The sequence below is a fragment of the Canis aureus genome, chromosome 8 (genome assembly GCF_053574225.1).
Source record: "Canis aureus isolate CA01 chromosome 8, VMU_Caureus_v.1.0, whole genome shotgun sequence".
Taxonomy (NCBI): Eukaryota; Metazoa; Chordata; class Mammalia; order Carnivora; family Canidae; genus Canis; species Canis aureus.
Window position 1 is genome coordinate 74,350,802 of NC_135618.1, and position 21,806 is coordinate 74,372,607.

The 21,806-nt window shown below is 41.7% G+C and overlaps 1 protein-coding gene across 9 annotated transcripts in view; it reads left to right on the forward strand.

Moving 5' to 3' along the window:
- The window catches only part of AUTS2 (activator of transcription and developmental regulator AUTS2), a 1,127,680-nt gene that overhangs the window by 183,199 nt on the left and 922,675 nt on the right, over positions 1-21,806 (forward strand). The window lies entirely within an intron of this gene.

Consider the following 21,806-nt stretch of genomic DNA (forward strand, 5'->3'; position numbering starts at 1 on the left):
TGGTCACGTCGTTTCATACATCTGCAAAATGGAAAGCTTGTAATTTATGGCTAAAATGTGGGAATTGCTTTCTCTTAATGGGAAGGTGACGAGAATGGTATTGAATTTGAAGGAGCAGGTTTGCTTCATTGACTAGAGTCAAGAAAGGAGGTTGTAGAACAGCTGCCAAGATAAAGAAATGTTTGGGTCTTTAAATAGTTTAGTTCCCAGATACTTAGACGTGACTACAGGTTCTCTCTTTAGAAATTAACAGATATAGGCTGGCCTGGAAAAGTCTCCAGGCCTTTGAATAAGCAATGTAGTTAAAGAGGTGTGACCCTACCTTACCTAAGTCAGGATTTCTAGAAGACTTAACTCTGGTTTGTTTCCCACAGGTAAGTAGTGCACTGTTGGTGCGTGGTCCATTCACTGCCTGAGAACTTGCATGTACCTGCAGGTTCTTTAGTTTGGCTGAACCCCTGTTGAGGGTGGGGAATGTGTAGGTGGTAGCAGTTGGCAGCTATTCCTGGGGTATGAGGAGTAGAGAATTAGGTTCAGGGCTTGTCTTTAATACAAAGTTAGAGGGGAATGTGGTTTAAGACAAATGATATCTCCATCTACTTGATTCTAGGAAACATTGGGTATAAAATGATCAGAGAAGGAAGTTGTGAAAGGTATAATTATTGTTGTCAGTTATTTACTGATTATCTACCATGAGCCAAGCAAGTTTTGTTACGATTTTTAAACATCACAGTAGACACTGTTTTAAGAGGCATACTGTCCCTATATTGTCTTCTACGCCCCAAATAGTTTCTGTTAATACATGCACTACAGATCATCCCTTCTTTCCTAAAGCTTGCCTCCAAGATATGCTGTGAATCTATAAGGATAACTGGATTATGTGAAATTTGGGCCACTGACTGTTGGTAAATGTATGACCTGTCAGTCACTGTTCAAATCACCTGGGGAGCTTGCTTGAACCTCTCCACTCCCAGGCTTCCTCAACGTCCCCTATCTGGAGATATTCTGGTTTAGTAGGTATGGTGGGAGGGCTTGTGGTCTAGGAATCTACATTTTGTACAATCACCCCCCGGGATTCCTATTTATAGTAGATTCTGAGAATCGTCACCATAGACCCTCAGTTTCAGAAGCAGGGCTGTTCCAGTCAGTGTATGTGATGTTAAAATTTGTTATTTTGAAACATGGACCTATTGTTTAGTCCACTGGTTAAGCCATCATCAGTATCTTTGGTAAAAACAACAGCTTGGACTGATTCCATTTCCTCTGGGTGTAAGGAAGACTGGCTTCTTTGCAGCTTTTCCCACCCTTATGGGTAGCAGATAGGGAAGAGGAAGGTCAAGACCTGATGTTTTCACTTCAGGCCTGCTAGTGAAGAGGTTGCCTACCTCCAGCAGTAAACTTGGGATTCACCAGGACTTGCAGTAGTTTCTGTTTCCACTGGAAACTCATTGAAAATTTTAGCACTACTCATGGTTTTGGCAAAGTAGAGAGAAACAGCAATTCAATTAAATTCATCAAACATTTATTGAGTAGTTGCTGAGGCTAAAGTGTTGTGCCAAGGGTAATGACATAGATAAGTAAGAACATAGTTTCCAGCCTCTATCCAAGAGGCTGTATTCTAATGGTGTAGTCAGACAAATTTAGCTGTAACCTGCCGCACGATAGGGTCTTCCAAAAAGTGAAGTCAAAGCACTTCTAGGAATGTCAGGGTAGAAAGAGTTCATTGTATTAGGCAAAAGCCTCCTTTGGGGAAATGGTTCAAGGTGGTGGCTTTCCTCCTTGCCTGTGCTTTAGAATTACATAGTGAGAGAGGGTTTTTGTTTGTTTGTTTGCTTTGTTTTCTTAAGATTTTATTTATTTATTTAAAAGCACACATGGGCGTGAGAGCGCGCGAGGGGAGGGGCAGAGAGAGAGAGAAAGAGGGAGAGAATCCCAAGCAGACTCCCCGCGTGCATGGAGCCTGACACAGGGCTTCATCTCAGGACTCCAAAATCAAGGAGTGGAAATCAAGAGTCAGTTAGTTAACTGACAGCCACCCAGGCTCTGCACATAGAGGAAATTTTAAAAAAATACTAGCATCCATCCAAATACTACCTCATAGCAATCAGATAAAAATTTCTGGAGTTTGGAGACGGGCACTCATGATTTTAAGAGATCTCAACAGGATCATCCTGTGCAGCCAAGGCTGAAAGCCACTGATGCAGAAGGATGAATGGGTTACCATTGAAAGGGGGATGGGTTGAGAAGGAAGGGCACTGGAGACATCAACAGAGGCCTAGAGGCAGGAAAATGAAAGCATTGGTTGGAGAATGCTACTCAGTGGGGTGCAGTGCTCTTGTAGCGAGTGGGGAGGGAAAACTATCCTGATGAGGTAAGACTGGATTAAAACATTGTGCCAAGGAATTGGGAGGCATCATGTTTTTGTACTGTCTTTAGAATCCTTTCTCACCTTATATGAAGATGGGGAATGAAGCGCCAAAAAGTTTGTGCTTTCCCAAGATAATAGTAAGTCCGGGTAGATAACAAGAGGCATGCCTCTCTTCAGAAGGCTCTTTGCCTTAGATCTTTTGTGCTTGTGCCATGCTTTACATGTTCTCTTGGCATCTGTTCTTTGGCAATTTTCTTCCGTAAAAGAACACCAAAGATAAGGTAGGGTCAGAATAGCAAGAAGGTATTGATGTCAGGCAAGACTATGGCAATGTCTCTTATCCTTTTGTTTCACTCCTGTGAGGATGGTGTGGGAGAATTGCTGGCTGTACTGGGGACAGATGTTTGCAAGTCCAAGTGTGTATGTTTCTGTGTGTGCTTTTGCAGCTGCATCCGTTTTGTGTCTGATTCCACTGAGGACTGGTGCTTTATCTGCTTATTACTATTTCCAGGAAGTTAATTTGCAGGTGCTATAAATATGCATGGTTCATATACTTCATTTATTCTTTCTTTCTTGAAGCTTCTCTCTCCTCTGTACCTTTCATTTGTATGTTTGGTGCGTGTGTGCGTGCATACGTGTGTGTGTGTGTGTGTGTGTGTGTGTGTTTAATGTCATTATTTTGATAGTAACAATAAAGGTAAAGCCATTCAATCATGCAGGATTCTTGAAAAGTGCTTTAAGCAGGTGCAACTGAGCGGCTTATGGGGCGGTCCATGGATCAGGGTTTTCTGTCTTTGTTACAGGTAGAAAAACCAGCAGCGTTCAGGAGAGAGCTGATTTTCTTCATTACTAGTGTGGAGACTATGCATTCACAAACAAACCTTAAAGTAGTTCATAAAATGGGGCCACCCATGTTTACCAATCTGTTACTATATTTAGCTCTCCACCCGTCCATTTACTCACTTGTACATCTACCTAGCCATTCACCTGTCCCTTTAGAAAAGGTGGTACAGGTTCTGGAGCCTATCTGCCTGAGTTCAAATGGTGGCCCCTCTACTTGCTTAATCTCATTTTCTTTCTTCTTTAAAATGGGAATGGTAATAGTAACAACCTCACAGAGTTGTGATGATTAGGGATTAACATATGTAATGTGCTGAGGAAGTAGCTGGACATAGGAAGTTCTAATTTGCTGCTACTATTCTGGTAACCTTGGTATCATTAATCATTGCAAAGAAAATATAGTGATAAATACATTTGGTCCATTGACTTCCAGTTTTGTGATCTTAGAGTTCATTGAGGAGAAAAAAGGTTGGAAAGGGAGGTTTTCTGGATCACAGAGGCCCTTGATACCAGATTTTAGGATTAGTGGACAGTGAGAAGTCCCTCAGATTTTGGTCTTGGTGAAAGATGCATATCAGGAGGATATTTTTTATGATTTTGTGCAAAATAAATCATTTGCAGTATTAGAACAACAAGGAGGCTGTTTTAATGGTCCGAGGCACAGTAAAACAAGAAAATGAATGACAACAGAAATAGACACCAGCAGTTGAAGATAGGAGATTTTCTCTGATTACACTTGTTGATTCCATTTTGTCGATTCCACTTGACTTAAGAAAGGGAGATGGGAAATTAATTTGGAACCAAATATATTGGTGAATTAGTGCTCTCTGTCTTCATCTCCATCCTTGACGAGAGGGGAGCTTGTTACATAGATTTCATTACTAGGAGGTAGAGGATCTAGTGCCAGAACGCAGAGCTAGGTTCTTCTGTTCTGTGCTTTTACATGGCTCGTTATAGACAGGTCCCAATTAGTTCTTGAAGCATGACTGCCTGTTCTCTTCTCCACCTAATTACTGTGAGGAGCTTGGGTTCATGCACAAAGTTACCTTGATTAAACAGTAAGTTTATGGAGCTGTAAATGTTCCAATACTAATTTGAGAGAGTCCTTAAGACATTAACATTCAAGGTTTCTGTGGGTGGGCTGAGAACAGCCGCTGTGGATGGTTTCCAGATTCTGGGATATGACACCTTAAGTTTTCTACTCCTGTTCACATCTCCTCTTCAGCAGGCAGTAGACAATGTAGTGAGAAGATGTAACCTAACTAGAGATAGATAGACCAGACCAGAAGTTGAAGATAGGGATGAGTCTGCATGGTCCTGTAGTCTTTCCCAGAATTGGACATTTTTGTGGTGTAATCTGGAAGAAGAGAAACATTTATGGCCAAACCTCACTAAATCAAACAATTGTGAGGATGGTGCAGACCTATTTGCAGGGTAGTTAGAAATGCAGGTCTATTATTTGTAGTGACTTGAGCAAGGATAGTGAAGTGTTGCCTGGCAGAACTTTTTTTTGGAGATTGGCCTTCATGCATAATTAGGAATAGCAATCATTAACGGTATATTTGATTTTTCTCCTCTATCAATGGTGTGATTATGTCTATATGCTCTCATTTGCCCTGATATTAGAATCTATATGTTTGAGATAAAACTTGCCTCAGCCTAACTTGAGTCCAGATTGCCCTAGAAATTTTGAATTAATTTGAGTGTATCTGAATGTGGAGGATTTTTGATAGGGTGCAGTGGAATCACATGTGCAGATTGCCTAGTGCAGGGGATATTATTTCATTTTACTCCCTCTCTCCACTTTGAATGAGGGAAGTGCTAAGTTTTGAGTTTTGGGCTACTGTTCTGGCACCTTCATGTCCATAATGTAACCTTTTAGGGAAGATGTTCTTAGATCCAGAGATGATTGAGGGGGTGGGAGGTGGGAGGTGGGGAGGAGTATATTCGAGAGCCCAGGTGCCCTTGCTTTCTTGTTTGGAAATCAGTGGTTCTCAAAATGCCATATGCCTGAGAATCATCTAAGGGACTTCTTACAAGTTCAGCAATACACCCAACCTCACTCCCCTCTGCAAGGGATGGGGTCAGACTCTGTAGATCAAAGGAGCTGCTCTCTGGCAGAGATAGGTGCAAATCCTGAAACTGAGCCTGGACTACCTAGTGCCCACTCAGCATTCTTGGGCTGCCAAGAAGGCAGTGGTTCTCTCAGCATGGATGTGAAGCTCTTGCTTTTCTTTTTTGTCCTTTTAAATTCACACTGAAGAGAGTTTTAGATATGCAGCAAAGCAGGAAAGAAGACTGACCTTGCCTGTCTCCAGGGTCTTGCCAGAGATAAAGGAAGTGCTTGCACTTTGAGGCAGCTGGGGATTTGTGGTATTCCAGAAGACCTCAGCTCTCAAATGGGCTCTTGGCAGCCTCACTGATAATCACAGTGTGATGGCTACTAGGCTTCCTTATTTAAGAAGCTCTTAAATTTTCTTTTCTACACTATAAGGTTATGTCTTCACCAGCTCCTCAGATTTTTAAAAAAAGAAACAGAAGGAGGCAAAACAAATCCCAGAGCATTTTTTTTCCCTTTCTAAAGGTTACAAACATAAATCATATTTGAGAACAATGAATGGACCTTATTTTTTATCTTCAGTAAGCTAGGCCTCTGGCATCTTAAAAAGAATCTTTATTTTAGAAAGGAAAGAAACTGGTATAGTGGCTGGGCTATGCTCTGGGGATCAGGAGACCTGGCTTTGCCACCGGCTGCCTGGGGCTCCTTGGTCAGAACCAGTCTTGGCTTTGAGCCATTTTCCTTATCTATGAAATGTGGGGACCCTGAAGCTATTGTGGCTCTAATGTTTTATGATTCTAGTGATGGCCTCAATGCCTGCATGATAGTCATTTTCTAGATTTGTCACCCTATTTCAAATTTGTAAAGTATAGCATGTGCCATCCATCTTTGCTCCATACAGGGTATCTTGTCATTAGTGCTTCATAAACTTGGTATGTCAGTATCGGAGGACCATCAGAGAATGAGGTTCACCTCTTCATTGTACATATGAGACAGATGATGTCCTCGTTGATTTTCCCCAAGCATGGGGCATAATTTGGGCTCTTTTCACCTTACAATTTGCCTTTCTCTCTAGTGTATTTTTTAGCCTTTCTCCTTTTAGTTCCCTATGCCTTTCATTTCCCCTCGGACACTGAAATATTCAGTTGCAGTTCTGGGCAAAAGTGCTCCTGTGGCCTCCAGATTTTTTTTTTTTTAAATGTATTCCTTCTTGGGGATCCCTGGGTGGCGCAGCGGTTTGGCGCCTGCCTTTGGCCCAGGGCGTGATCCTGGAGACCCGGGATCGAATCCCACATTGGGCTTCTGGTGCATGGAGCCTGCTTCTCCCTCTGCCTATGTCTCTGCCTCTCTGTCTCTCTGTCTCTCTGTGACTATCATAAATAAATAAAAATAAATAAAAATAAAAAAAATAAAACTTAAAAAAAATAAATGTATTCCTTCTTGTAAAAAGAATATGATCATGCAGTGACAATATATATACATACTTTACAGATATATTAAGCTATTATATATGTAAATTATACATATAAAATATATATTAGAAGTTACAGAAGGATGATATGAGAAGTAACTAAAAAGAGAAGATGCAGTTTTTCCCCCTGTATCCCAGTGGATCAATTTATACCTTCCCTGGAGTGTGAACTTGTTTTTGAAGACTATTGATCCTAGACCATGGCAGGGTTAGAATTTAGACTGCTAGCTTTAGAATTTTCTGTGGCACTTGTTAAAAATACTAAGTCTGGAACATCAACCCAGACCAACCAAATGAGAATGTGTTGTTGTGAGACCTGGGAGTCTGCATTTTCAATCTGTTCTTCTGGTGCCCCTGAGGCCCAGCTAGTTTTGAGAACTATGGGTCCCTATAAAGAGTAGATACATGAGCCTGAGACTTTTGCTGACATGTTAAGGATTCTCAAGAGCCACCACTAAATTGGCAGATATCCAGTTAACACTTGGAAAAATCAGATTGGCATTTTTCATGTGAATTCCATCAGAGGGGCTACCAACTATATAGTCAGATATGGAATTTCTCAGAATTTGAAGACTTTCCAGGTGGTTTTTTGACTTGTAACTCTTAATATTTGCTTATTATGCCTTAGTTTTAGAAATTCTCATTAGAAATCTAAATATTATTGAAGATCTGAAGATAATGAAAGATGAGACATTTACCAAAATTTAAAGGTTATTGTTTTTAATGGCTTATATATCTCTAACCTTATGTTCAAAAGGATATTTCAGGATCTTGGTTATTAAGCATGTACTCTCTGAAACAGTCAAGTAAAATGAGTGTAAGTCAGATAAACGTGTACCAGGAAATTTGTTTCTAACTATTCATTCCAGGTCAGCATGCTCCCAGTCACCTTCTGGGTGTTAGGGTTATCTGTTCCTGGATCAGCTTTAGGAAAGCTCCTACTCAAGCTCTATGCAGCAAAAGACCATTTCAGAAAATGTGATAATTAAGATTCAGCAGCTAGAACAAGGCTGAATGAATAGGAATAGAGAGCATCAGGGAAAGTTAGGGGAGCAGTTAAGCTGAAGGGATGAGTAAGCCACAATACTGTCTGGGATCATCAGCTCTATCACTAGGATAGAATCCCAAAGCCCCCCTTGCTCTTGGTGTCTTCTCCTACCCTTAGATTTGGGCAGGTTTCCCAAAACTAAGGTGAAACACACTGCTGGGGCAAGGTTATGCAGCTGCCCTTGCCCATATGCTTATTCTGCTTTGGTATTTAAAAAAAAAATTCTCACATCCTCACCAGCCTTAACTCTCTGTCTTTCAGTTTTTTTGGCAGTAAGTGTGCCAAAGGTCAGGAATTCTGGCAGAGTTTGATTCAGCCCTGCTCTCCTGATAGCAGCTAGCACAGGCCTTGGGGCATAGAAGCTCTTGACATGAATTGACTCAAGTTATTATGACTTAGGAGGCCCCACCTAATGGGCTCCCTGGCTACCTCTCCAACCACAAACAGGTCTCCCTGCTCTCTCCTCCCTGCACTGTTCCTGGAGAGCTGTGTTTTTGTTTCTGAGCCTTCTCATTTATTATATTTCATCTATTTGGAGTGCTTCCAGGCCCCCTTCCCTTTTTACTTGGCTAATGATTTATCTTGTAGAGAAATACGTATAAATGACTGGGCCTTTCACTTTTCCTAAACTAGGTAAGTATCCCTGCTCCATGCTTCCATGGTCTCCCCACTTCCTCTAGAAAAACTTTTATCTTAGTTTTTGGTCCTTGTTTATTGTTGTCCCCCCAGATTGTCTGCTTTACCAGGACAAGCATTCTAGTATTCTTGCTCATCACTGTTTCCTCATCGCTAAGCATAGGTGTGGGACATGGTAGTCATCAGTAAACATTTCTTGACTTTAATAAAGTCAATAATCTAATAAAACAATATATACCAGTTAATGGAGTGATTGGCAAGGATGTATTTGCCAATTCCAGTGGTGGTCATTAACATTGCTAGGGTTAACTGCCAGGTTCTGTGAGAACAAATTATTAAAAATAAACAGAACAGAAATGGAACCTAGGAGCAAAAGCTTTTCTGCGCCTTGTGATGCCTAGTGCTGGGCAAAGTTTCCTGCAAATAAAGCAAAATACCTTGATAGACTTATCTATATACTATTTATGTACTATATATATTTTTATATACTATATATTTATATACTGTATGTTTATATAGTATATACTATACATTATATACTATATTATTTATATACTATGGATTTATATACCTTGATGGGCTTATATATTATCAAATACATAAAAAAACAATAAATTGTTTACTACGCTATATATAGTCTGAAAAAACAGATATCAGTTCAAACATGCATTCATTCATTTATTGACTCACTTAACATTTGTTTTTTTTGTTTTGTTTTGTATGATACATGCCAGGCACTTCTAGATGCTCGGGATCCACAGTGAACAAAACTTTCAGCAATATCTGACCAGAGGGAACATGCATTCCAGTAGTGGGGACAGTCAGTAAAGCAGATAAATAAATAAAATACCTGGAATGTTAGAAGCTGGTGAAATGCCATGGAGAAAAAAGAAAGAGGGTAGGGGACTCAGGAAAAGCTGCAGTGTGTGTTTTGGGGGCGGCGAAGGGGCACAATTATAGATAAGTGGCCAAGAGAGGGGTCATTGAGAAGACAACACTTGGGTAACTGACCAACACAGTGTGAGGAAATGAGCAGAGTGAGTATCTGGGAGGTGTGAGGTGTGGAGGCAATGAAGTAGGATGGCATGCATGGCTTTTTGGAATGTACTCATGATCCTTCATGCTTATTACTTTAACCAGATCAGCAGGTTGGGACCAAAGTGTCCTGTTGTCTTAAAATCTGTAAATATTTCTTGTCTTTGGACACTTCCTCTGGCTAAGTCCTCATCCTGAATATTTATGTTAAGGGTATTACATTTATTTCTTCTTAAAATGTTAGTTTGATGGAAAAGGACCTACCAAAACCTTTCTTTTTCCTTTTGTGGGCCAGAAAATGTGCCGTGTTATCTGTACTTACCCTCTAAACTCTAGTCTGTGGTGGAACCACCTCTCTCAGAGCTGGTATTCCTTGAGGGCAGGGTATATTTCTTGTTTTAACTAGTTTATACAGGTCTTATCACCCTGTCCCCTGCATGGGGACCTGATAACTTATTTTGGCTGATAATGGAAGGACTTTTCTGTCTACTTCTGTTCCCCTTGATGGCTTCCTTATCTGTTCTCCTGTAACACTGACTGTGAACTCATTTCATTACTTAATGAAATTTTATCTTATATTATTGCTTATTTTGTGCAGCCGTCTTATCTCTCCAACTAGGTAGGAACTTGCATATTCTTTCTGAACCTTACAGTACTGGCTTATAGTGGGTGTGCCATAGCATACATCACTGATTGCTCTTGGTCAAAGTGCTTGTCTCTTTTGGGTGAGTGAACCAACATCTAATTTTTCTAGTGTTCTCTTTTTATGGATTATAGTTTATATCTGGGGTTCTACTCTCCTTAGGACTTGGCCTGGGTATGCCACTGGAGGGCCCAAGGGAACAGTGCAATTACTTAGAGATAAATCCTTTGTGAATTCTTAAATATTCCAATGAAGCATCTTTGTATACTGGTTTTCTGCACATTGACAGTTCTTCAGAGAGTCATTTGTTGACTGTTCATGACATAAACATTGTAAATTAATTGCCCTTTTTAAATTTCATTGACATTTTCTTTCTCGATGGTAATTTTTGGTCACTCAGAGATAGTTGCTAACTCCAAGACAATTACTTTATTGCCTAATAAAAGTGAATGACAAAGCCAAGTTCAGTTGTAGGTGCTGGACTGGGCAGTTTCTAGCTCCTCCTACAACAGGCAAAATAATCAGATTTGTGTCTCAGCAGAATCATAAATGGCTATATTTCATGACTCTCCTTAGGAATTGCTTTGATTAGAATACTGTCCTGTTACTGAAACTGCTGATACACCATGCACTGTTTTCTGTTTGACAGTCTACTCTGAACGGCACCAACTGGGGATAACACTTGAATAGATGCTGCCACTTGTCACATGTGGTCACCCTCTGGAGGTTGTGCATGTGAATGTGACTGTAGGGGGCCATCTAGGATACCCACCAATATGCCACCAGTCACTGGGGTTGCTTCCTTATCATGACTTTGCTTTTCTGGAAACATTTCCTGTGCTGGTCAATGTCTGTTTCCTTTGCCCACCAAATAAAAGTCCCTTTAGTTTTAGATAGTTACAGAAAATATAAAGACTTGTAATAAAAAACAAACTAGTCTTCCCATACACAGTCAGTACCAGCTGTAAGCTAATTAAACTCAACAGGGAGAACTCTTAACACTGTGGCACACACTTTTCTCTTTGGGGCTTGTTAACATTTTTCAGAGCTCTTTAAATATTGTTTTCCAGTGATACCATATTAAACGGGGAAATAGAGGATGAGAAGTTGGGACTGTTGCAGCTTTATGGAGTGGAAACCCTAGCACACACACCCCATGTGAGTTTACTCTAGTTGGATTTTCACGAACAATAGTGGTATGGCAGGTGTCCCCCATGGGAAATCCAGGCAGTCAGCTCTCATTGTGTGAAATTGCCTATACCCTTGATGTTGAATTGGAGCTCATAATTGGCTTCTCTAGCAGGTCAGAGAATCACCTCCCTTGGTTCCCTGTTTGGCTCTGGTACTGAATTTCGGGTGCATTTGGAGTGTCATCTTTGTCCCTACTTTTCAAGAGTCACTGAAGAGTTGCTATGATTATAAATCCTGTAATGCCTTTGATGAAAAGTAAAATCATATGAGCTTATTAACCCAGACTTTGCTTTCTCATTTTCCTGATCTATTAGTTTCTAGCCCCTGTTGTGAGCCAAAATACAGGATCATGGACTCACAGTTATATTGATAGTAACAGACCTGGGTTGTTGTCAAGAATTGTGCAGATTGGGGCACCGGGGTGGCTCAATTGGTTGGGCGTCTCCATTTGGCTTGGGTTGTGATCTTGGGGTTGTGGGATCAAGCACACAGTCTGCCTCCCCCTACTCCTACTCTCCCCCTACTCCTACTCTCCCCCTACACCTCTCTCCCTGCTCCTACTCTCTCCCTGCTCTGGCTCTTTCTTTGCTTGCTCTCTATCTCAGGTAAATAAATAAAATCTTAAAAAAAAGAATTGTGCAGGTTTTGTCATCACGTTTCTCATGTCCCAAATTGTGGCATTTCTGGGTTCTACCCCTTGACCTCAGATTCATGGTTCTCAAAGTGTGGCCCCCATCCAGTGATGTCAGCTTCACCAGGGAACTTGTTTGAAATGCAAATTTCAAGGCCCCATCTTGACTTTTTGAATCCGGAATCTTTGGGGATGGGGTAGGAGGAACACCTTTGTAAGCCTTCCCTGGATTCTGACACACACTCAAATTGAAGACTCGCTGCATAGGCAGGAGGTTGTTTTTTTCTTTTTTTTTTTTTTTTTTTGGTCTCTTGAACTTGCTGCATTTGGTGTTCTAACTTTTATATAAGGGAGGACAGTAATGTCTCCCTTGAACTCTTTCTTGTCAGAGGAAAGATGATTGCCAGATGCAGAAGGCTGATGTCAGGATGGGCTGTGACCATGCCCCAGTGTGCAGTGTTCATAGCCTCAGTCCAGGGCCTTGTTGTGGAGACTTACGTAGGTAGCAGTCTTGGTAACAGGTAGATAAATCTACATATACAGTGAGGTTATGTAGCAAAACTTTCAAAAATCAACAATTTTATGTTTGTGCAAGCGTTTTGCTCAGTGTTGGCATTTTTGAGATCAGACTTCATCTCTGCCCCTGCCTAGAAAATTGTATTTACTTTAGACAGACTGCCCTGGTGAAGGATAATCAGAACAAGGGGAAAAATACATGAAAAAGCAGACTTTCCTTGTACTTATTGTTCAGAAGGAAAAAAAATTCCAATGAGGAGTGAGAGACGCTTCATATTCTGAGCGAGACAAATGATCCCAGTAGGGTGGCACAAGACTAGAGGGCAGCTGAATGAGAATACCAAACAGTGTGGACTAGAATGTTTGTGGGGGAACAAGGCTATGAAAAATACACAAAGAAAATGAAAATTCTTCTGGAAGATTTTTGTAAACCTATGTAGAAAAGGAGCCAAACAACCTGGATCAGTTTACTCAGGTTGGGAATCATCCTAAAAATTGCAGTAGCAATGAACTCTTTCCTCCTGAGACAAGTGTAGGAAGAAGAGCCAACTTTTATTTCCCTTAGGAGATGTAGATGTGATGCCCCCAGTGAGGATCAAGTTAATATGGGATGATAGCATTTCAGCGGCAGGGACAGATACTTTTTTTCCCTAACTGAATCCCACCAAGGTCGTCTTTTACCAGCTCCAGAACTACAGAAAAAGACAAGAAAGGACAAAACTCAGAATTTTGCTTCTCCTTAGGAGATCTATTCAAAGGTTTAATAGATAATATTGAAATGGAATACGATAATAGCTTACATTTATGAGTGCTTCCACATATGAAATATTGTTTTAGAACAATATTTTTTTTTACATGTATTGAGCCATAACTCCTTACACATTCTTATGGGCGAGGTTCATTAATACTCATTTTATTGTTGAAGAAACTGAGGCACAGAGCTATTGGTTAAGCTGGCTGTCCAAGGTCACACAGCTACTAAATGGGATTTAAACCAATCATTTTCATTCCAGAGCCCTTGCCTGTAACTGTCATATCTTCCTATACTCATGATAGGCCTTTGCTTCCTTGTGCTTCTAAGTTAATGAATTATCATTGGTTAGTTTTTTGCTATAATAAATGTGCTTGTTTATCAGACCCTTTATCATATTTGGTCTCAGGAAGAGAAATCTCTGTTCTTCCTTAAAGAACTATTCTTATTGTACTTAAAATCTAGAAATTTTGCATTTGAAATGAAGAAATAAAAAATAAAATAAAGAAATATTGTGTAATATTATACTGAATGTAAAATAAATCTTGCATTTAAAATCAGGAAATAGGGATCCCTGGGTGGCTCAGCGGTTTAGTGCCTGCCTTTGACCCAGGGCGCGATCCTGGAGTCCTGCGATCGAGTTCCATGTCAGGCTCCCGGCATGGAGCCTGCTTCTCCCTCCTTCTGTGTCTCTGCCTCTCTCTCTCTCTCTCTCTCTCTCTCTCTCTCTGTCTATCATAAAATAAATAAATAAATCTTTAAAAAATAAAATAAAATCAGGAAATATTTACCATGTAATATTATTATGCTACTGAGTGTAAATTTTAGCTGGCCATTTAAAATATTTATAGCAAGTGATGGACCACCTTGCTCTCATCCTGTTTAGTTTCATGGAATTTATGTTGTCTCTGTAATTTAAATGGCATAGTGGTTGCACAGGGGAACCATGGAAATGGAGTCCTATGTCTAATGACCTTGAATGAGATGAACACAATCTAATTTTATTTTTAGTTGTTTTCCTCCTTTTAACAGATATCACATGAAATTAGAAACATCTGGATTCTGTCACTATGGGTATTTTTTATGTAAATCACCAAAATTAAGATTTAAAATGCTGTTATATATGGCTCTATAGCAAATTACCCTAAAATCTATCAGCTTAAAACAGCACACATTACTATCTCTCTCATGGTTTCTGTGGGTCAGGAACTCCTAGGAAGTTCTTGTTCAGGTTCTTTCACAAGATTGCGGTAAGTGGGGTGGGCTGGACCTGCTGTACCTGAATGGTTGACTGGGACTGTAGAGTCCACTTCCAAGATGGCACACTCACTTGGCTTTTGGCAGTAGACCTTGGTTTCTCACCCCATGGACCTCTCCAAAATGTCTTCTTGACATGGTATCTGGTTTCCCCGGAATGAATGATTTAAAAGAGAGACAAATGACCTAATCTTGCAAGTCATAACTGTCATGTCTGCCATACTCTATTAATCAGAAGTGAGTCACTAAGAACAGCCTGTACTCAAGGGGAAGAGAATTAGGCTCCACCTTGGAAGGGAGGAGTATTAAAGGATTTGCGGACATATTTTAATCACCATATGAGGCCTGACTCCACACCTACTCCACACCTCAGGCTCTCTGGGTGTGGTAATTTGCATTTTTAACACATTCCCCCAGTTGATTTCTATGCTCACTTAAAATAGAGAATCGTTGGGTGTTCAGGTGTTACTTGTTGAATGATTCAGTCTGGAAGTAAATGAGTACTATAATGCACTCTACTGGCTTATTTAAGAAGCCAGAACTGCTTTTCACATATTTAGTATTCTAAATATTTAAGGTTTATGCTTAGACACTAAATCAGGTGCTAACTAGATAATATAGCAAATGATTTACTTAGCTTTCACTTTATCTGGATAGGCTCCTTAACTTTTGTGCTCATCTGGCCACATGAGCCCACTCTAATTTAGCCTGTGGAGTCAGAACAGCTCCCCTCAGATATGTATATATGTGTTTATGTGTTGTATATGTATATAGATATACACATACATACATACATACACATGTACATACATACATATGGCCAGAAATGGAACCTAAGCTCACAGTTAGGAAGAAATTAAGTATATGGTGGCAGGGGAGGGCGGGCAAAAGGACATCATGAGGTTTTTGTCTCAAGATCCAGGGTGAGTTGGGCAATGTCTGGTGATTCTGTTTGACTTGTTGCCTTCTGCAACTGCATGCTTTCTGTTAGGAGAGATGAGGGCTACACAACCAGGAGTTTGCAAAGAGCAGTTAGGTGGCTTTGAAGCCCTCTACCTTGGGTGTCACTCCTTGAATGTTAAAGGTTCTTGCTAGGCAATCAGGCCCCCTTCCCCGTCTGTCATAGCCAGCACACTCTTGCCTTCCCATCAGCATTACCTCTTAATTCTCTGAATTCTTGACTGCAAGCAATGCAGTTGGTTATTTCAGAGTGGAGGTTGCATGTCGTAGAAATACAAAACTCCTCTTCAAATCTGTATACCAACTACCCATCCACTTCCCTTCCTGCCCCCGGTGAGAGACGGCAGATAAATACAGATGCTCAGAACCTGGGTCTCACATTTCATCAGAAATTCCTCAATTAGCAGAAGCATACAATTAGGGATAAAAAAAACCTAGGGAGGAAGTAACAAACACTGCCTATGACAGAGGCCTTCTCAGTGAGAGAGAACACTGCACCCAAAATTTGTGATCACACACTGGAACAGCCATGTGATGGAGCTGACATGCCCCAATAGGTACAGCTGATTGTTCTGCTTATAACCAATCAATGCCGCAATTAACAAATATTTATTGAACTCCTAGGAGGTACCCTGATTCACACTGCTCTCATCAGCTGTTTCTTAGAATAATGCAAAGCCTCCTAACCCCTCTGTGTGTCTTCTGGTTTCCCCCACCCCAATAAAATTAGTTCTGTACATTGAAGCCAGAGTGGATTTTCCTAAAATATACAAACTTGACCAGGTTACTGACCTATTTAAAAGGCTTAGGTTGATTATCAGCATCCAGATAAAGCCCACACTCCCTAGCATGACCAAAGAGGTAAATCATGATCTGACCCCTACCTGACTCTGCTTTTCCATTGTTACTTCCTTAGACACTCCCCACGCCCCCAGTTTGCCTGCCCTCTGGTGCCACAGAAGCATGTCTAAGGACACTAGCTTTAGCTAAAGCACAGTGTCTGGCACATAATTAAGACTATTACTGTTGCAGTTATTAGTGAGGTATGGAAAGCCCCTGGCATATAGTAGCTGTTGAGAGATTTTTTCTTCCTTGGGCCCCAGTCTCTTTGAGGGGACTAGTCACAAGAGAGTAGCATTGGTGAAATCAGAGAAGAAAGAGTTTTGAGAAACATAGAGGAAAAAGGTGGGGGGTTACATTAAAAACGGTTTGTGTGTTTGCATGTGATCTTTCTCCACTAGAACATGACTGATAGCATCCTTCTTTGAGGGGCGGGGAGAGAAAAATGGAAGTGGTCTGGGATTGACAATCCCACCTTGAGTAAGTCACTGCTTTCTGAGTCTGTTAGTTCATTTGTAAAACAGGTTTGGGGGGATCCCTGGGTGGCTCAGCAGTTTGGCGCCTGCCTTTGGCCCGGGGCGTGATGCTAGAGTCCCGGGATCGAGTCCCACGTCGGGCTCCTTGCATGGAGCCTGCTTCTCCCTCTGTGTATGTCCCTGCCCCTCTCTGTCTCTGTCTCTCATGAATAAATGAATAAAATCTTAAAAAAAAAAAAAAAACAGGTTTGGCATTAGAGTTAACTCATAACTTTTTCAGAACTTTTTGGGGACTAGACCCCATACCGTGAAGGTGACAATATTATACTGTCCTGCAATTCACAGCATGTTAAACACCTTTTAAAACAAGATTGTTATACTTACATATCACTGATGCTGATGCATTACATACAGGCCCCTAGAGATGGAAGTGGCTCACAGGTTAGAGAGAGTTGTGCATCCTGGCAGCGTCTCTCCTCTTTCCCTCCTGCCTTCTGCATCTCTCATTTGAGAAGAGTTCAACTTTCTCAGTAGTTCCTCTGGCCACTGTTTCTACTCCACATCACTCTCCCTACTGCTGAGTTACTTTCATAAAAGAAATTTGAAGGGCCTTGTGGGAAGGAAACTTAAGCATGGAGTCATGGATTTGGGAAGAATGGAATGAAATCCAGAACAGTATAAAACTTGACCTAACATTCAGTTTTTCCATGTGTGATCTGGGGCTCATATGGCTACCCTCTTGCATCACTGTGAGGTGTAAGAGGTACCTGTGGATACCTAGGATGTGTCTGGCTTATAATTGACATGTAACAGACCTTTGTTTTCTTACTTGGTACCTGAAAGGGTTCCCCTGTGTCCCCGGAATATCCAACCCAAAATCTTCAGTCAAGGAGGAGCCGCCACAGACTGGCTTCAAGCCTTACCCTCTCTGACCGTATATGTACCTCTTTACCTCTACACTCCCCCAGACTTATCCTCTAGACTCAAAGTGCTTCAGGTGACTTTTCAGTTACTCATAGCCTTACCTTGTCTCTCACATGCGACTGTGGCTCTGCTGTGTCTGCTATCTTAATACCTTTCCAGGGCCCATGGGACTTGAAGGTCCTATTCATATTATAGCTTTTCCCAAAACCACCCCTCCCTACCAGGTGGGATCAGTCCTTCATTCCCTCTTCTCTCAATGCATGTTGTTTTATTATAGCTCTTATCACAGTCTGCCTCGTAGCAGTCATTTCTGTGTTTTCCCCTCCTGATTCAGAGCCCCTGGAGGGCAAAGACTGTTGTTTTATTTTGTGCTGTATTTTCCCACCTCCACAGTGCCTGGTGCAGTAGGGGTTTAGTAAATACTGCTTGAATCAATGCATGAATGAAATCGTCTCTCCTGGTCCTGTTTGTAGTGCTGTAATGCAAACCAGGTGAATGTAGAATTTTGGCTTAGTGGATTTAGTTTAACATAGGAAAGGAGTTTTCCCAAGAAGCAGTACTGGTTTTGAAAACAGCAATTGCCTTTAATCTGGTGGAAAACACATGCCAGCCTCCCCTCCATAATAGTCTCAATTACAGGAGAGCATCATGTTACTGTAAAAACACAAATAAATAAACCCGTGACAATACTGTGTTTGGGAGATAAAACCACATAAAAGCCATCTTTCCCCAACTTTCCAGCATGATAATTAAGGTATTTCTGGAGGAAAAAAACAAACAAACAAAATACACCAGCAAAAGAACACGTGCTATTACACTTAAAAACCCTTCTTGCACTTGCCAAGGTGGGAGAAGGGACTATGCTTTTCATCCAGCACAGATACACGAGTTCCTCCCAGCTTTTGCCAGACCTGACACTGTGCGGATTGGATTGCAGGATAAATTTGGGCTTTAGGGCTGCCAAAGATGGTGGGACTACCTGGAGAGCAGAGAGGGTCACCTGGAAGGTGGTGCTGTAAAATTTCTCTATTTGCCACATTTTGTCCAAACATTTCATATTCTTCTAAGAGCTGGATCTCCACTGGCTTAGGGATACCCTGAGTGAATCTCTGTGGGCTATAGCTTTCTTTCTTTTTTTTTTAAGATTTTATTTATGAAAGACAAAGAAAGAGAGAGAGAGAGAGAGAGGCAGAGACATAGGCAGAGGAAGAAGCAGGCTCCATGCAGGGGAGTCCGATGTGGGACTCGATCCCGGGACTCTGGGATCACACCCTGAGCCAAAGGATGACACTCAGCGCTGAGCCACTCAGGAATCCCTGGGCTATAGCTGTCAACTGGATTTCTTTAATGATGCCTATTGCAATGTTTGCTTGGCTCTTTTACACTCTGGATCCAGGTTTTTTTTGAGGGTAGAGTGGGAATGATTTTGTCAGTCACTAAGGGCTAAAACCAGACTGAACAGAACCCAGCTACTTCTCTTCACCTCCATGGCTACTCTCCCTGGGCTGAGTCACCATCATCTTTCACCTAGATTGCCCCAGTGCCTGCCAGCTGATCTCTGCTCCTACCTTTGCCTCCCTATAGAGTGTTCAAGAGGGCAGAGTGGCCCTTTTAAAATATACTTGAGATCCTATCACTCCCCAGTTCCAGAGTCCTCCGACTAGTCTCCCATTTCACTAAGAATACAATTCAGAAACTGTAGTTACCATGGCCTGATGATATTGCATGATCTGGAACCCCCCATCTCATCTCCTGCTATCCCCTCCGTTAATCCACTCTAACCCTTGAGTGTTCTTAAACCAAGCCAGGCGTTCTCAATCTCAGAGCCTTTGCATTATTGTTCTTTTAGCTTGGGATATTCTGTTCCCAGAGATACATGTGGCTCATGCCCACACTTCATTCACCCCTGCTGTGTGTCATATCTTTGGGGAGGGGGGGTCCTGTCCACCCATGTCCCTGGTGCTGTGGCAGGCACTTAGGACATCATTATTGGAAGCTTGAGTAAGCATTGGCCTGCAAGTCTTAGCAGAGTTGAGAGTGTGGCCTACAAGGACAGTGGCCCTAGTGCCAGATATCAGGTCAGGCTAGATTTATCCATCCTTCTCCATGTAGTAGATGTTCTACTTTGGGAAAAGTTTTAACATAAATGAGATTATGCCTGCTACCTGGGATTATTGTGAAGAATAAGTCAGATATGTTTGTAAAGTGCCTGGCATCGTATCAGGTGAACATATTAGAAGCTTCCTAATTATTCTTAGACATCCTACTTTCCAATTGTGGAGGTATGTTATATGGGATAAAGGAGGTGTCTAAAAGTGGTTGACTTTGGTATGTAATTCTCAACCTGTAAGTAGCTGTGAATATATTTAAAGCACCTAGGCCTGAGCAGCCCCGGTGGGGCAGCGGTTTAGCACCGCCTGCAGCCCGGCGTGTGATCCTGGAGACTCGGGATCGAGTCCCACATCGGGCTCCCTGCATGGAGCCTGCTTCTCCCTCTGCCTGTGTCTCTGCCTCTCTCTCGCTCTCTCTGAATGAATGAATGAATGAATAAATAAATCTTTAAAGAAAAAAATAAAGCACCTAGGCCTGTGCTTGACATAGCTAGGCCTTATTAAATTTCCAGGACTTCTTACTTTTAATTATCAGTCTTAGACACTGCTGAAATGCAGGGTGTCACCTGGGGGCAGCTCTGTGGGCACGTAGGGATTTTGGTAAACAGAAAAAGGGAGAAGTCAGCAGCTGGGCTGGGGGCGGTTCACAGTCCTGCTTGTGGTTCAACAGGGACTGCATTTATGAAAATGGCAATTGAGACCAGGCAATTGAGACTTTGAGCTGTGCCAGCAAGTGTGGTATTTCCATTTACATCCTCAGAGTAAGTACAATTTCACCATTATTCCTTTGAGGCTCTCCTTGCCAAGAAAAACCCATTGTAAATTTCTGGTTTAAAGATTCTGCAATTTTAAGGAGTCGTACTTTTTGTTGCTTTAACATTTTCTTGGCACCATATATTTTAGGCCCCACTGGTCTACCTTGTAAATACTGTACAAATGTTGTGAAAAGTTGAACCACGTCATTTGTTTTCTTAAGTTCCTTATAGGAAATGGTGATGCTTCTGCCCCCGCCTACTACTACTCCTGGGTTTCAGCTCAGGCATTTTGGAATGAGAAAGTGAGGGAAAGAAGATATATTGTCAGCAAAAGATGGAAGCTGTATTCACAAGAGTGTTTTCTAGATAGGGTTGGGCTAGGCTGGAGAGAAAAGTGTGTAGCTGGCAGGGTGTCTGGGTGACGGACCCATTGTGTGGAACCCTCCTGCTGTACCAGTGGCCAGCTCCCAGCCAGGCCACCTGGGTGAGGGCCTCTGAAGCAGAGAGCCCTGCACAATCTGGAGCCTCTCTAACCAAGTGTACTGAATAGGACTCCAAAGAATAGAAGCCGTGTTCCCTTTGTCACCTACAGCCCTGTTTTCAGCCTGCACAGTGAATGTGCACTTGGGGGCTCAATTGGCACTTGGAAAAATCTGCAAGAACTTTGTGTGTGCTCAGTGTGTGCCCAGCAGCCTGCGGGGAGTGGAGCATGCACTCTGGAGATGTCTGGGGGCTGGTGCTTGCAGAGGAGGGGCTGCCCTCTATATGCTGCAGGGTCTGCCAAGAATGTGCTGCCCTTGACAGTGTTGTGGCCAACAGGAAAAGCATTCATGGCATGTTAATGAAAGGCAGCAGTTCCTTTCTTCAAGAATAACAGGCATTCTTTTATTGAGCAAGGTCCCTTTCTAGAGATGGAGAGAGAAGCCAATTATTTTTCAGTTAAAATTTATTTTTTTAAACAGTGATACCTTAGTTGCAAATTACCTCTGCTTCGCCATAGAGACATTTACAACTAGTCTTCTGACATGGTTTTAAGCTGCCATCTTATAGGATAACCAGTGATATGCCACAGTGTGATAAGGGACTTCTATATCACATCTGTATAGCTGATTTGCCTTCCTCTGTAGGTAGAAAATTGATGTTTTCTGAAAGGGAATAGGTCTATTTCCCTTTATCCCACATCTTGCACATAGTGTAACATACCTCTTTTTACTGAAATGGGGCAGTTTTCTCCTGTGGGCATGAATATATTTACTTAAGAGGGGGTTTGATAAGGGAGAGAGTTGCCAAGTTG